Source organism: Hylobates moloch, unplaced genomic scaffold (genome assembly GCF_009828535.3).
Source record: "Hylobates moloch isolate HMO894 unplaced genomic scaffold, HMol_V3 SCAFFOLD_4, whole genome shotgun sequence".
Lineage (NCBI taxonomy): Eukaryota > Metazoa > Chordata > Mammalia > Primates > Hylobatidae > Hylobates > Hylobates moloch.
In genome coordinates this window covers 48082620-48098642 of record NW_026652279.1, presented here as the reverse complement: position 1 = coordinate 48098642, position 16023 = coordinate 48082620, and the positions used below count along the sequence as shown (strand labels likewise).

Here is a 16023-nt window from a genome sequence, read left to right as displayed (position 1 = left end):
CTTGCTGAAATGTTCCCTTTAAAATTACATAATGATGTTCTTTGTCTTTTTTTATAGTTTTTGTCTTGAAATCTATTTTATTTGATATAAGTATAACTACTTTTGCTCTTATTTTGGTTTCCATTTGTATGGTATATCTTTTCCATCCCTTTATTTTCAGTCTATGTGTGTCTGTGTGTCTTTATAAGAGAAGTGTGTTTGTGGTAGGCAACAGATCATTGGGCTTTTTTTTTCCTTTTTAATCCATTCAGCCACTCTATGTCTTTGGATTGGAGCATTTAGCCCATTTACATTCAATATTATTATTGATAGGTAAAAACTTACTCCCGCCATTTTGTTATTTGTTTTCTGGTTATTTTATGGTCTTCTCTTCCTTCTCATGTCAGTGTTTTTCTCTGGTAGTATGTTTTAATTTCTTGCTTTATACATGTTGCATATTTATTGTATTTTTCTGACCTGAGGTTACCATGAGGCTTGCAAATAACACCTTATAACCCATTATTTTAAACTAATGACAATCTAACTCTGATTGTAAAACCAAACAAGCCAAGAGAAAACTGATAAAAACTATTATCTAGTTTTAAAAACTATAGTTTACTTCATGAACATAAAAGTAAACAGAAAATCTCATTTTTTTTTACATCAAATACAAAACTCTACACTTAAATTTTATCCCCTGCTTTTTTTTTTTTTTTTTTTTTGAGACGTAGTCTCGCTCTGTTGCCAGGGTGGAGTACAGTGGTGCAATCTCAGCTCACTGCAGTCTCCACCTCCCGGATTCAAGCAATTCTCCTGCTTCAGCCGCCCAAGTAGCCGGGACTACAGGCACGTGCCACCATGCCCAGCTGATTTTTGTATTTTTAGTAGAGACGAGGTTTCACCATGTTGGCCAGGATGGTCTTGATCTCTTGACCTCGTGATCTGCCCACCTTGGCCTCCCAAAGTGCTGGGATTAAAGGCGTGAGCCACCGTGCCCGGCCCATCCCCTGCTTTTTAACCTTCTGATGTTTCTACTTATATCTTATTACACTATGTCTTAAAATGTTGTAGTTATTATTTTTGATAGATCTGTCTTTTAGTCTTCCTACTCAAGACATGAGTAGCTTACACACTAGAATTATAGTGTTAAAATATTCTGTATTTGTCTATGTATTTACTGTTACCACGTACCTTCAGACAATTTCTTATTGCTTGTTAACATCTTTTTCTTTCAAGTTGAAGAACTCCCTTCAGCATTTCTTGTAGGACACGTCTGGTGTTGACAAAATCCCTCATCTTTTGTCTGGGAAAGTCTTTTTTTCCTCTTGATATTTGAAGTGTATTTTCACTGGATATAATATTCTAGGATAAAAGTCTTTTTCTTTCAGCACTTTATTTATATGTCCTCTGACTCTCTCCTGGTCTGTAAGGTTTCCACTGAGAAATCTGCAGCCAAACATATTGGAAATGCTTTATATTTTTTCATTTTTTTCTTTCCCTTGCTGCTTTTAGGATCATTTTTAAAATTTGACCTTTGGGAGTGTGATTATTACATGTCTTGAGATAGTCTTCTTTGAGTTAATTTTTCTTCGTGGTCTATAACCTCCTTGGACTTGAATACTGATATCTTTCTCTAGGTTTGGAAAGTTCTCCAATATTATCTCTTCGAATAAACTTTCTACCTCAATCTCTCTCTCCACTTCCTCTTTAAGACTAATAACTCTTAGATTTCCCCTTTTGAAGCTATTTTCTAAATCCTGTAGGCATGCTTCCTATTTTTTTTCTTTTGCCTTCTCTGAGTATTTTCATATAGCCTGTCTTCAAGATCGCTCATTCTTTCTTCTCCTTGATCCATTCTACTGTTGAGAGACTGATGCATTCTTTTGTTTGTCTATTGAATTTTTCAGCTCCAGAATTTCTGCTTGATTCTTTTTAATTATTTTAATCTCTTCGTTAAATTTATCGATAGGATTCTGAATTTCTTCTCTGTGTTACCCTGGATTTTGTTAAGCTTCTTCAAAACAGCTATTTTGAATTCTCTGTCTCAAAAGTCACATATCTCTGCCATTCTGGAATTGGTCACTGGTGCCTTATTCAGTTCATTCAGTGAGGTCATGTTTTCCCGGATGGCCTTGATGCTTGTGGATGTTTGTCAATGTCTGTGCACTGAAAAGTTAGATATTTATTCCAGTTTGTTTTGTCGGGCTTGTTTGTACCCATCTTTCTTGAGAAGGCTTTCTAAGTATTCAACAAGAATTAAGTATTATAGTCTAAGTCTTTGGTCACTGCAACCATATGTGCATTAGGGGGCACTCCCAAGTCCAGTAATGCTGTGTCTTTTGCAGAGGTACCACTTTAGTGGTCTTGAGTAAGATCCAGAATTCCCTAACGTATCAAGCAGAGTCTCTTGTTCTCTTCCCTTATTTTCCCCCAAGCAAATGGAGTCTCTTTCTTCATGCTGAGCTGCCTGGAGCTGGGGGTGGAGTTATGCAATGCTCCTGTGGATAAACCCACTGAGACTGCTGGGACACACCTGAAGCCAACACAGTATTGGGTTTCGCCCAAGGCCTGTGGCAACTATCTCCTGACTATCACTGATGTTTATTCAAGCCCAAGGGCTCTTTAGTCAGCACATGATGAATCCTGCCAGGACTGGGTCTCTCCTTTCAGGGTCATGGGTCCCATTCTGGCCCAGTGGGGGGTCTAGAAATGCACTCCAGGAGCCAAAGCCTGGAATCTTTAGGAGTCTACTTGGTGCTTTATTTTATTGTGGCTGAGCTGGTACCTGAGTTATAAAACAAAGTCCTCTTCATTCTTCCCTCTCCTTTTCTCAAGCAGGAGAGACTTGATGAGAGACTCCTGCTTGAGAAAAGATGAGAATTGTTCTGGGTCACACCTGAAATGAGCACAGTTTTGGTTCTTGCCCAGGGCGCATGGCAACTACTGCCTGGCTACTGCTGATGTTTATTCAAAACCCAATTGCTCTTTAGTCAGCAGGTGGTGAATTCTGCCAGGAGTGTATCCTTCTCTTTAGGGCAGTGGGTTCCCTTCTGGCCCAGGGTTGGTCTAGAAATGTCATCCAGAAGCTATGGTCTAGAATGGGGGCTTTATTTTACTGTGGCTGAGCTGGGATCCAAGTTGCAAGAAAAAAATCCTCTTTACTTTTCCCTCTTCTCCTGGAGCTGCAAGCTGTGATGTCTGGAGTTGGAGGAGTGGTAATGCAAGCACTCCTTTGGCCACCCCAGCTAGTATTTCACTAGGTCGTGTGCACCCCAAGTCCACTGGCTCCAAGCCCAGTGCAGCACTAGGACTTGCACAGGAATTGCAGGCCTTGTGGCCTTTCAAGTTCATTTAGAACTCCAGAGCTCTTTAGCCCTCAGTGGTGGGGCTAGCTGGAACTCATGTTCCAACTGATAGGATGGAAGATTCCCCTCTAGCAAGAGCTGGTCTAAATGCTCCCTCTGTGGGCATCAGCTGAATTCTGCCCTGTGTTGCTTTCCACTGTGACAGAGCAGCACTGAATTCCAATGCAAAGTTGCACAATCACTTTGCTCTCCCTCCCCCAAGCACAGAGATTCTCTCTGCATGGCTGGGGGAGGGTGGAAGGGTGGTGTAGGCAATTCAAGGCTGTCTTTCCTACCATCTTCAGTGTCTCCTTCCTTGATATGATGCTAAAACTAGGTACTGTGATCACTCACCTGAGTTTGTTTTCTTTGTACAGACAGGGTCTCACTATGTTGAGCAAATTGGTCTCAAACTCCCGGCCTCAAGCAATCCTCCACCTCAACCTCCCAACATGCCAGTATTACAGGTATAAGGCACTGTGCCTGGCCACCTGATATTTGGTTTTTATGTGGATAGTTGTTCTGCAGCATGGGGGCAATTGCTGGAGGGTTCTGTTCAGCCATCTTGCCCCGCCTCATCCCCTCCTCAGTGCTTTTGATCTATACATGACATCTTTCCCAGCTTTTCAACAATAATCACAGTAATTCTTATTTTCCTACTTTCTTATTCTTTTTATTTGTTACTTAACTGGATTTTTTTCATTATACAAATGAAATATGCTTGTATTTATCTACTCAGATCGTACCGAAGAAGTTGTGAAAAGAAGTACTCTTTTCCTCCTCAAATTTCTTGTTAACACTATTCAAGTATCTATTTGTATATTACTATCTTCTCCTTTTTGTTCTTTATTTTTTGGAAGTGAATACTAAGTCTAGCCCACACTCAAAGCAAGGAGAATTAATCTCTACCTCTTGGAAAAAGGATTATGTATTTAGAATTATTCTGCAAGGAAGATTTGTCACTTCTCCCCTATTTATTTATTCAATAATTTATTTATATCAGTATGGACTCATGGAGATTTATTTTATTCTTCAGATCACAATTCAGTGCTAGAGTTAATATGTTGTTCAAATTGTCCACACATTGGCCATTGGGTGCTCTTTTGGATTAGCTGTTGTGCCTTTTACACACACAGTTACACACACATGTACACATGCGCACGCGCGCGCGCACACACACACACACACACACACACACCCTTCCTAGTACTTCCTTTTTGGTACTACAGGATACTCCAGGCTCATCTTGTGTTTCCCCTGCCCCACTTTTAGAATCAGCTTTCCATCCAAGGAATTTTTGTTCCTTTCATTGGAGAATGGAATTTAGAATCCAAGATCCAGGTGCTGCCTGTTTCATTGCTACTGGAGTGTCACTGCTTCCAGGCCTTCTCAGCAGACAGGGCTATTAAATAAATGTATGTCTATTAACCCATGTATAGACATAGATCTACATTTGCCTCTGTATCTATCTGTATTTATATTAAAATAAGCATGAGTTTATACTTATATCTCTGATTCTAATCTAGCACCACAGGGCTCAGTATAGTCTTCCCCCCCGCTTATTTGTAATATCTTTCTGACAGTGAGAAATCTGGCTCCCAATGTCTACAACTACTTTTACTAATTTCCTCAACCCTAATAGCCATATAAATTGGTTCCAGAATGCTAACTCCACTCCTCATAGTTCTTTTAAGGATCAACTGACATCATACACATCCAAGGTCCTTTAAGGCAGAAACAACTTTGTCCTTTTATCCCCAGGGCTTAGCACAATACATGCACAATGTGTCACTCAAATGCTTAATGAATGAACAATGGTCTTCTGAAACTAGTATAGCTAAATTTATACAAATGTAAAATATTATTATAATCATTAATAAGCTTGCTTTGTAGTATAACTGCAAAACTGACTCCAGGGTCAGCTAATTCAAAGTTTATCTCCTTGGTCTTATGCTAGCCCCTTGGTATAAGATCACCTACCAGTAATGTTTTCTCCTCTGTTACTGAATGGCCCTGAGTGACATCTGCAGGGAAGGCCCCCACTTTTTTTCTTTTTTTTTTTTTGAGACGGAGTCTCACCCTGTCACCCAAGCTGGAGTGCAATGGCGTGATCTCAGCTCTATGCAACCTCCAACTCCTGGGTTAAAGTGATTCTCCTACCTCAGCCTCCCGAGTAGCTGGGATTACAGGCACTCGCCACCACGCCCGGCTAATTTTTTGTATCTTTAGTAGAGATGGGGTTTCCCCATGTTGGCCAGGCTGGTCTCGAACTCCTGACCTTGTGATCCGCCCACCTTGGCCTCCCTAAGTGCTGGGATTATAGGCATGAGCCACTGCACCTGGCCAGAAGGCCCATTTTGAATTCACATGCAGCAAACCTAGTCTGTCTCTCATCAATTACTCCTAGAGCAGTGGTTCTGAAAACTGAATACTCATCAGAAGTACCAGAATTCGTTTCCAGAGATTGGTTCAGTATATAGGATGTGGTGTTCTTGAGGGCAGGTATTTGATTGTGTTTCATTCACCGACGTACTCTAAGTGCCTAGAATCATGCTAGGCACATAGTGGGTAATGAACAAGTATTTGTTGAATGAAGGAAGGAGTGAGTGAAGTGGTGTGCAAGAATTTTTCAAAACTCCTGAAATGATTCCAAAGCATAGCCACTGCAGTCATTAATACAGATGCTGGCCAGGTGCAGTGGCTCACACCTGTAATCCCAGCACTTTGGGAGGCTGAGGCGGGTGGATCACGAGGTCAGGAGATTGAGACCATCCTGGCTAACATGGTGAAACCCCGTCTCTACTGAAAATTAGCCAGGCGTGGTGGCGGGAGCCTGTAGTCCCAGCTACTCGGGAGGCTGAGGCAGGAGAATGGTGTGGACCTGGGAGGCGGAGCTTGCAGTGAGCCAAGATCGTGCCACTGCACTCCAGCCTGGGCAACAGAGGGAGACTCTGTCTCAAAAAAAAAAAAAAAAAAAAAAACAGATGCTGTCAAGCCCCCATGTACCCTTCACCTCACATCAATAAATGAAACTGTATAGTAAATAGGAATAGCCTTTGATGTCAGATTTAGGATCACATCTCAAAGCTAGCAGGTACTGGCTATCTGGTTTTGAAATAAGTACCCTTTAGAGTCTCAGCATCCTCACATTTAAAACTGGGAGAGTCTCACCAACTCCTCAGAGGACTGTTACGAGTTTACATGATGATATATTTTGTCGATCTAGCAAAGTGCCTGGTACATAGCAGGTGCTCAATACATGTTAGTTGACTTTCTTCCATTTCCCCCTTAATTTACTGAGAAGATGGAAGTCATCTGGTCCAAGTTCCTTAACTGGATTCTACATTTACTGTAAATCCTATAAATCTATAAATCTATCCTTTCAGGTCTCCAGGACTTCTTAAAGTTAATTATTTGATCTGAGAAAAGGGAAACTATATTTGATTCTTTCCTCTTTAGCACTATTTTCTCTCTTAACCATCTCTCCTTCCAAAATGCAAGGATTTTCCTCATGTTAAGAACTTACTGCCTTTTCTGCCTACAAGTCTATTTCTCTCCTCATGTTCCTGTGAAACTTCTCACCTCTCCAACTTGGCCAATCTCTCCTAAACCTTCTGGCTGCTCCAGCCAACCGAAGCTGCTTCCTTGGAGGTCAGGGGCTATTTTTCACCAATTATAGGTCATTTTCCTCTTGGCAGGATTTGAGGCTGCTGATCTCTCTCTTTCTTGAAATTCTCTCTCCTAGGTTGTCTTTCTCCTCTCCAATTATGCATCCTCTTTCTCTAACATGAATGCTTTTCTTTCTCCTTTGAGTTCCAAGGCTCAACGCTCTCTTCTCTTTTTCAGGTTTGCTTTTTCCCTACAAAGGTTTAAACTGCTTCTGTGCAAAAAGCCTTTATGTTTTTGTAAGAAAGCTACCTTTCAACTCTGACTTTGCTCCTAATCTTTGGTTAGGCAAAGCTCTCTTCAGAACATTGCATTTCAAACAAATTAACAGTCTGTTTGGAATGTGTTAAATTCCCTTTTCTCTTAAGAGATCTATTTCCAAGTTCTCCATTTTATCAATGACACCAAAAGTTTAACCTGGCTCTAGACCCAAAAATAATCTTCATATCTTCTCACCAAATCCTATCAATTATTTTCATAATGTTCATCTCTTCCCCTTTGTTATGACCACCTTAGATTAGGCCCCATTTTACACATGTCTGGCCTTAAGCAGTCTTTGTTATTGCCCTCAGCCTTTCTCCCATTTGATGGATTTCATACCCCAGTGTCTCATCAGTCTTTTCAATTCACCGTATTTACCGTGTCCTCTCCTGCTTCAGACTCTACAGTACTATTTCCCACAATCTACTGTGTCATATCCAAACTTCAGGTCTTGGCATTCATGACTGTACCTTCTTCACTGGCAGGTCTCACAACACACATAAAAGCTGGTTTTCTAGCTAATCATGCCATCTACCCTTCCCTCCTCTTCTATTCAGACAGGTTTATCCCTGTGCGCCTTATCAGCTACTTCACTTTGTGCTAAATTTATGCTATTTTCCCACTGAAATGACCTTTCCACTTTGCTCTTTTTATCCAAATCCTACTAACCCTTTAAAGTCCAGCGCAAGTCTATCCTCCTGTATAAAATCTTCCCTAATATTTCTAGCAAAACTAAACCCTCTACCTATACTCTGGACTCTATCACTCTCGCTACTTAGAAAACTTCTTACATAATATCCCTTTTCTCTCATATATTATTAATCCCTCCTTCTCTCTTAGTGCCTTTCCATTAAAAATATCCTTATTCAAGGCCAGGCACGGTGGCTCACACCTGTAATCCCAGCAACTTGAGAGGCCAAGGGAGGTGGATCACTTGAGCTCAGGAGTTTGAGACCAGCCTGGGGAACAAGGCAAAACCCCATCTCTACCAAAAATAAAAAAAATTAGCCAGGCGTGGTGCTGCAAACCTGTAATCCCAGCTAATCAGGAGCCTGAGGCAGGAAGATGGCTTGAGCCCAGGAGGCGAAGGTTCCAGTGAGCCAAGATCACACCACTGCACTCCAGCCTGGGAGACAGAGTGAGATCCCATCTCAATAAAAATAAAAATAAATCCTTATTCAATTTTTTCCATGTAAAAACCTAAAATGATTTTTCTCCTGATCTTGCAACTCCCTATAGGTGTCCCCATTCTTCCTCCCAACCACCAGCCTTCTTGAACAAGTTGTTTATACTTACTACCCCCTCTTCCTCACTTCCTATTCACTCTTCAACCAGCTGTTACCTGACTTTTATTCCTAAAACCGCTTAAACCAAGCTCACCAAAAGACTTCCACACTGCCAAATCCAATGAACTTTGTAAGAAATCTGTTGTTTTGGCCTTCTGACAATAATATCCTGCCTTTCCTTTGGAAATCTTCTCTGTCCCATTCCTGAAATCCGATAGGACCATCAAACATGGGCTCACCTCTGGGGTGGGCATGGGGCTAACTAGTAAGACTCTCTGAACATGGAGGATATCTTGCTGAGGCTGAGTTAGCCCCATGGATCCTTGTGATTCTGGGAGCTTCTGTTTTCCTGGCCTTCCCAAGGCTTCATTATTCTATCTTCCTTTCTTTCTATAAGTTTATCCAGTATCCATTTGCTGCTTAAGTTAGCCAAATTCAATTTCTATTATTTATAACCAAAGAGAAATGGGTCCCTCAAATGACACAGAGGTAGATAGTGGTGACACCACAAATTTCTTCTCCCTATCTCCTTCTCTTGGGTTTCTCCTGTTTAAGGAATTCCTGAGAACTCTTCATTATCCTCTTTAAATTAGCTTTCTCTGACCCCTAGAGCAGTGGTCCCAACCTTTTTGGCACCAGGGACTGGTTTCGTGGAAGACAATTTTTCCATGGACAGGGAGTGGAGCAGATGGTTTCGGGATGAAACTGTTGCATCTATCTCAGGCATTAGGTCATCACAAGGAACGCGCAACCTAGATCCCTTGTACATGTGGTTCAGAATAGGGCACGCACTCCTATGAAAATCTAATGCTGCCGCTGATCTGACAGGAGGGTAGCTCATCTCCTGCTATGCGGCTTGGTTCCTAACAGGCCACTTGGGGACCCCTACCTTACAGGTTAGACTAAATACCCTTCTTCATATTCCCAAACATCCTAATACTCCTCAATGTCTTAACATGAAATACAATCTATATACTTACTAGTTTTCACCACCAGACTATAATAAATGGTAGAAGCTTATTACTCCATTACTGAGTGCTAATTATTGAGAATACAAATATGAAAAAAACTCATATTATTCATATTATTGAGAATACAAACATGAAGAAAAATTTCATGTTTGTATCCTCAACAATTAGCACTCAGTAACTGAGTAATAAATGTCTGCTGAAGGAATATCTGGTCTTTCCTTTTTTTTTTTTTGAGACGGAGTCTTGCTCTGTCGCCCAGGCTGGAGTGCAGTGGTGCGATCTCGGCTCACTGCAAGCTCTGCCTCCTGGGTTCATGCCATTCTCCTGCCTCAGCCTCTCCGAGTAGCTGGGACTACAGGTGCCCACCACCACGACCGGCTAATTTTTTGTATTTTTAGTAGAGACGGGGTTTCACCGTGGTCTCGATCTCCTGACCTCGTAATCCGCCCGCCTCGGCCTCCCAAAGTGCTGGGATTACAAGCGTGAGCCACCGCGCCCGGCCCCCTTTTTTTTGTATTAATCATTACATCATTGATGTTACATACTTATGTTTAATTTAGCATCTAATGAATACTCCATTGAGTTCCTTAAACAATCCTCCCAATAAGTCTAAAAAGTTCTTATGAGCTGAGTCCACCATTTACTATTTCTGTATTCTCTTCAGTACCTAACAGTGTTGGGCACATGGTAAATACTCAATAAATACTTGGTGAACTGAATTAAAAACACAGTATTAGCACACTAATAGAAACAACTTATCATGTCCTACTGATCTAATTAAAAGATCTGGCCTTCTGAAGTAGTGCAATTGTCCCCATATGGAAATTTTAATGAGAAAAAGAAAAATTATCCAACTGGACAGTTAACCACGTTTCTCTTAGCAAGAGTTCCACAAATATTTTATGAATAATAAGTGTACACCTTTACAGCACAGAGTAAAAGACTCAAGACACATATATGCCTGTGCATATTGGAAGGAAGATTACATATTTAAGGGGTCTGTCACAACTACAATCACTTAGATTCTACTAACCTTTAACAAATCTATAATAGGAGTATAGGACATAAAAATATTTAATAGCAAAATCAATTAATGCCAAATCAACTTATGTTCAAGATGTATATGGCTATCTTTTTATAATATATAACATGGCAGTCATTTACTCATTTAAGAACATTTATTAACTGCCTAATAATCACAAATGCAATGTTAGGTCCTAAAAATACAAAGATAAAAAGAACACAGTTCCTATGTTACTGGAGTTCTATTTCTGCCCTGTTGCAATGGTATTCAAGAATATATGAATGGTACCCCCTGCAGTTGCTCAACATGGAGGCGCTGGTTAGCAGTATGGTGGGGAAGGCATATAAACACATACTTATGGCAATGTGCTAAGTGCTAGCACAGAAACAAGTACAAACTGTTATGGGGCCATGGAAGATAAATAATCTACTAACAAAATTAAGAAAAGATATGAAAAAAACAGATGTCTATACATGAATTCAATGCTAGTTAAGGTATGAGGAAGCTACTAACATACCTAAGATGAAATCAAACCTAAAACTATGGTTTCAGGAAGAGTCAGAAGGGTTCCAAACCAAACCAATCCAACTTAAAGAAAACCACTGTGGAAGAGATGAAAAATAAAATATTCCTTATCATAACATTTGAGAACAATGAAACAGACACACATAGAACTTAAACTGCCACATACTGTAAGCCTAAAGAGAATCTTTTAAACATGTAGCATAAAAGTTCAAAGGGGGTCGATTGCTAAGAACTAGAGTAAGCTATCCAGAAAACTTTTATAAAAGTGTAATTAGAACTATTATTGGCGGGAGGGAGGAATAGAGGAAAGATGTCCATATCCTGAGAAAGGTCAACGTCTTTAGCAAAAGCAGTGGGGGGAAAGCTGGACACATGAGTGAGGCCTGATTTAGAAAAGCCCAGAACACAAGCTTAGCTTTTGGATGTAGTCTCATGGGAGTTCTCAGCCAGGGCTACTGAACAGAATCACCTGGAGAGCTTTAAAAAATATGCCCATGGCAGAGCTTTACTCCAGATCAAAAATAAGAGAATTTCTGGGGGAAGTGGCCTGGGCATTAAAACTTAAAGACACACAAGGTGATGCTCATGTACAGTCTGGATTGAGAACTACTGGGCTAGAGAACAGAGAGGTAAAGCATGACAGATATGATTAAGGCTCAAGCTTGATTTAAGACCCTGTTTATAAGCAACAAATTTGAGCTGATTGCCTGTTGAAGCTTATCTTCTAACCTGAGTTAAAAATTCTCAGTTTTCTTAGTGTTTCTTTTTCCTTGTTGACAAGGCTAAGCTCTGAACATAGGAAAAGTACCCATCAATTTCTCATACATGACTGGTTCATTGAGTGTAAGGTCTACAACCTTAGAATTTTACTTCCATGATGTTCCGTAGACGACTAACCTAGAAAATAAGTACTTCAATTCTAAGCTGCTCTTACATCCCTGCAATGCACTCCTTTTATATCAGGGAATGTTCTAGGCTGCATCCAGATTTTGCAAAACTCCTAAATACAGAGAGATCCCAATACCTATGTACACCTAAGTCTTTTAGCTTAGACCAGGATCTTTAAAAAAATTTAGTCCAATCTTTTGACTTCCCTGGGGCACACTGGAAGAAGAATTGTCTTGGGCCACCCATAAAATACACTAACACTAACGATAGCTGATGAGCGTAAATAAATAAGTAAATATCACACACAAAAATCTCATAATGTTTTAAAAAGTTTACAAATTTGAGGCTGGGCGCAGCGGCTCATGCCTGTAATCCCATCACTTTCGGAAACCGAGGCAGGCGGATCACCTGAGGTCAGGAATGCAAGACCTGCCTGGCCAACATGGAGAAACCCTGTCTCTACTGAAAGAAATAAAAATTAGCTGGGCTGGTGGCATGCACCTGTAATCCCAGCTACTCAGGAGGCTGATGCAGGAGAACTGCTTGAACCTAGGAGGTGGAGGTTGCAGTGAACTGAGATAACACCACTGCATTCCAGCCTGGGCGACAGAGTGAGACTGCGTCTCAAAAAAAATAAAAGAAAGTTGACCAATTTGTCTTCTCGTCTAGGGCCGCATTAAAAGCCGTCCTTGGACAGGGGTTGGACAAGCTTGGCTTAGGCTAAAGCAAAACTGCTTTAACTATTCATTCTTGCATGGATACATTACACTACTTCTGCTTTCAGAAGTGCAATTACAATGTATTTTACTTCTTTTGTAACAAATACTTTGAGTACTTAAAGAGAAACAACACATGTATCCCAAACAGCAACTCTGTGCTATGTTAAACAAGAGTCCCATGGGAGAGAAAAAAGTCATCAAGGTGAATGGAGAGTAGGACAGCCTGTTGATCCTTCAAAAAGTAGGTTTGTCTGTTTGGTTTTCTTTACAAAAGAGCAAATCTGGGAATATGTTTCAGGATCCATGTAACTCACCGTAAGATTTATTCAAGAAATCTGTACGTTGTTTATAGGTAAGGAAACGTCTTCTTTGCCTACACAGTTGGCCACGACTGTCTTGTTTTGTGTGGTGTTAGGTTACTGTATCTACTTGATGGTAAAAATGTTATGAGAACGGAAGCTGAAATTCTGCACTTTGGTTTATGCAGTCTCATTTCCAGATAAAGTTAATAAACGCAAAGGACCATATCCCAATGTAACGAGGAGGGTTGGGAGGACAAGCTGCAAGAATGAGTGGGGTGAATTCAACTATCAAAATTGTAAACATGAACAAAAGTCCAGGAATCTTATATTTCATCCGGATACATGAAAGTAGATTTCAAGAGTTGGTCATTCACTTGCACTGCTTCTATTCAGAAAGCGAAAGAATGGCTTCTAAAAAGAAAACACAAGCCTAACACTTCGACAGAGGGGTGAGAGGGAAAAAGCAAGCCACATGAGTCTGACGAACCGGCACGAAAGAAATTCAGAGGGCAAGGAAAGAAGGGGAATGAAGAAGACATGAAAAGGTGAAGGAGGCGGGCAAAGGCCATCTGGTGTGAACCTGGCTACCCAGCTCTTTATGCACCCAGGGCAGCGTGGGGCCCCTCTCGCCCCGCGCGCATCTAGGAGCTGGGGCGCAGTGCGAGCCCCACACGGGCCTGGCAGCCGGGGACGCAGGGCGGGCGGGAGAAGAGGGGTGCGCACGCCGCGGGCGCTGGCACCCCACCAGGTGCCGCACGCAAGGGTCCCCAGGAAGGAGGCGCACTTAGCGCAGCCCTGGCCTCCGGGAGCAGGAAGGGGGTGGGTGGAGCTGAGCCCGGGGCCGCCCCCCGGAGCCGCCCCCGCAGCCCTGGCCCCCGCCCCCCGCCCCGGCTGTCAGCGGACCCCTCCCGCAGTCACTTACCCGCCGGCTGCGCGGTCTCGGCCGCGGTGGCGGCGGCGACGGCGGCGACCCCCGCCTGGGTCATGATCCCAGGAGGGGAAGGCAGGAGTGTCTGACCGTCTGGGCGAATCTCTCTGTCCGCGGCCACCGCCTGCTCCTCCGGGGCTGGGGGAGCGCGGGCCCAGGCCCTCCTCTCCCCCCGCCCCCGCCGCCTCTTTTTGCGGCCACCGCAGCCGCTGCGAGCCCGAGCCCTCAAGGCCGGAGACCCGGCGGCAGCGCGGCCTCAACTTTCCCAGCCCCCCTCCCCCCGCCCCTCCCCGCCCCTCCCCGCCCCTCCCGCGGCCGCAGCTCGGCAAGCGAACAGCCTACCCTGGGCGCGCCGCGTTCCCGCCTCTGTCACTAAACCCGCCAATCAGGCTGCGGGAACGCTGCCGTGGTAGCCAATAAGAAGACAGGATGCCGTTGCGCTATGCTAGAGGGCGGGAGGAGGCGGAGAGGAAACCAAGGAGTGATCGGGCGGCCCAATGAGGAGGGCCGGGGGGCGGAGGTGTGCAAGTTGGGTTGAAGGAACAGGAAATATTCTTAAAGGTAGAGTGACGGACAGGAAGGAAAGCCAGTAGGTGAATGGGAAAGAGGTGGGCCTGGTTCCTTAAAGGGGACGCCTTGAGAAAGTAGAAAAGAAGGTGTTTTAAGAAACTTCTTTGTATCTTCTTCTGTGGTCTCTTTTCTTCGTCTTTCAGTAGGAGTTTGGAAGTGGAGAAATTGAAAAGGAAGAGGGCACGGAAGTCTTTCGGAATAGTTAGCCCCTCAACGTGGGGGGCAGGAAGGTGAGAAGTTACTTCTTAGTAAATGTGGAGAAGAAAGAGAGTCAGACGTTTCCGACTTCTCGATAACTGGAAGATTGTTGCTGACTTGACGCTGCTCACATTCGTAGACTGTAGTCTCTTGCCATCCTTTATTTGCAACAACACACAGATTTCTGCGAATTGGAGATGGCCATGTTCAGAAATGCCCTGGGGGCTTCCCAGCTGGGACAAGGAAGTTTGACATTGGGGAATGGGGTTTGAGATCTCAAGCCTGGGTTACTAAATACCTAGATCTAGGAGAGGTATGGCCACGAGTCACGAAATGGAGACCTGAGTGCCCCTTAACTCCAAGATCGGTGTGGAGCCCTTGGAAACGTGATCACAACTCCCTTTTCCTAGTTTCGCTTCATACTTTATAATCCCCTGCTGAAACAGGTGTCCTCCACCTAGTTGTGGTTATAGATTTCCAAGCCCTTCCACAACCAGATTTGGAAATATCCCAGATCTTAGATGTCCATGGGCTAACTTCCAGAAGGTGCACACAGGGCATGGCATAATGGGAATTACTTGAGCCTGTATACAGAAGCAGCAGACATCGCATTGAGCAAAAGGGTAAAGGTTAGCAGTAACGGAGTCTTATGTTTGTACAGCAGATTGAAAAGCTATGATGAAACAGAAGGCCTGTAATATTGCTTATAAACTGTGGCACTAATCAACAGGCTAGAAATTTTCTTTAACTCATCCATCTAGGCACACGAAGTTCTAATTAGCCTTTGAACAGACTTGGCACATCCAAATCAAAGCTGCAGATAAGAAAGATTCTACGAGTCAGAGCCATAATAGCAATGCTAATAACATCACCATAAAATTGTATAGTATTGGTATGCTCAGCCATAGGAAACAATTTCCAATGTGTTCAGAATACAAGGTATTTCTCGTTAACAAATATCATATCTAGGGTATGCATGATTTCCTAAACAACTGCAATGCATCAATTCTAAAGTAAAAACAAATAGTTTTGATGATTCGTGAAACAGAATTTACCGTTTCTTTAGATCACCTTTAAAAATACACATTAATATATTTCTGGCACGATATAGACATAGAAAAGAAGAGCAATTTCTGTTTGATAAAGATCAGAATATTAGCTTTTTAAATTAATCCTTATTTCCTAAGTGTAGCCTAAATCCCAAACAGGGATTTTTCTCTTTTCTTTTCTTTTTCTTTTCTTCCCTTTCCCTTTCCTTTCCTTTCCTTTCCTTTCTTTTCTTTCTTTTCTTTTTTCCTACAACAGGGTCTCCCTCTGTTGCCAAGGCTGAAGGTCAGTGGCACTACAACAGCTCACTGCAGC

At 42.6% G+C, this 16023-nt stretch overlaps 1 protein-coding gene across 2 annotated transcripts in view; it reads right to left on the bottom strand.

Moving 5' to 3' along the window:
• USF3 (upstream transcription factor family member 3) overlaps positions 1-14160 on the bottom strand; it is a 44388-nt gene extending 30228 nt beyond the window's left edge. The window contains exon 1 of one of the 2 annotated variants that reach the window (XM_032150149.2): positions 13888-14160. The gene's annotated coding sequence lies outside the window, so the exon portion shown is untranslated. The remainder of the gene's footprint in view (positions 1-13887) is intronic. The other variant, XM_058437492.1, reaches the window with a different exon arrangement.
• Between the last annotated feature and the right edge of the window lie 1863 nt (positions 14161-16023).